Source organism: Pteropus alecto, unplaced genomic scaffold (genome assembly GCF_000325575.1).
Source record: "Pteropus alecto unplaced genomic scaffold, ASM32557v1 scaffold146, whole genome shotgun sequence".
Lineage (NCBI taxonomy): Eukaryota > Metazoa > Chordata > Mammalia > Chiroptera > Pteropodidae > Pteropus > Pteropus alecto.
In genome coordinates this window covers 14883492-14884163 of record NW_006442107.1, presented here as the reverse complement: position 1 = coordinate 14884163, position 672 = coordinate 14883492, and the positions used below count along the sequence as shown (strand labels likewise).

At 38.8% G+C, this 672-nt stretch overlaps 1 protein-coding gene across 14 annotated transcripts in view; it reads left to right on the top strand.

The window, feature by feature from the left end:
- DTNA (dystrobrevin alpha) overlaps window positions 1-672 on the top strand; it is a 342095-nt gene that overhangs the window by 240055 nt on the left and 101368 nt on the right. The gene's annotated exons all lie outside the window — the stretch shown is intronic.

Genomic DNA, 672 nt, shown 5'->3' with positions numbered 1-672 from the left:
TAGGGAAATAAGGTGGCAGATGACAAATCCTTGGAGTATAATTATCTTTGTTTGTATTGCTCCAAATGTTTTTGACACACATTTTCGTTCCTGATGTTGAATCATTCTAGACACTTGTTTAGAATAATAAAAAGTTCATTGCTTTAATACAAGGTTCTCAAAAATTCCCTGCGGGGAAGTTTGTAGTGGCAGCAGAATGTAAACAAACCCATAAAGATGTCTGTGTCATGAGGCAGTAAAAAACCTGCCCCTCTCTGGGCACCCTGGACCTAAAGCAAATTTGTTTCTGCTTAATCAGAGCAAACTTCTGATAGAGAAAAGCTATAATTTCAAAGTCCTGGTGCTTGTGATATGGGTTTAACTAAAGTTGTTCTGCCTTTTAGTTACTTTCATTTCTTAGATCTTAAAGATTCAGGGTTTTGTTTTCTTGTTAGTACTTTTATTTTTAGAGAATGCCAGAAGCTTTGTCTGCTCAAACTGCTGCCACTACCCAACCTGTGAACTAAGCCGACACCTTTAGTCTTGTTTCCAGGCTTCTGGATGTAACATCCATCAGCTTTCATCCCTTTCTCCCATTTCTGCATTATACCGGGAAGCTGTGCCAACTAAGCACTTTTACTCTCACAATTTAGGAAAGTGCATCATCTTTAAAGGCCCCAGTCGTTGGGAAAG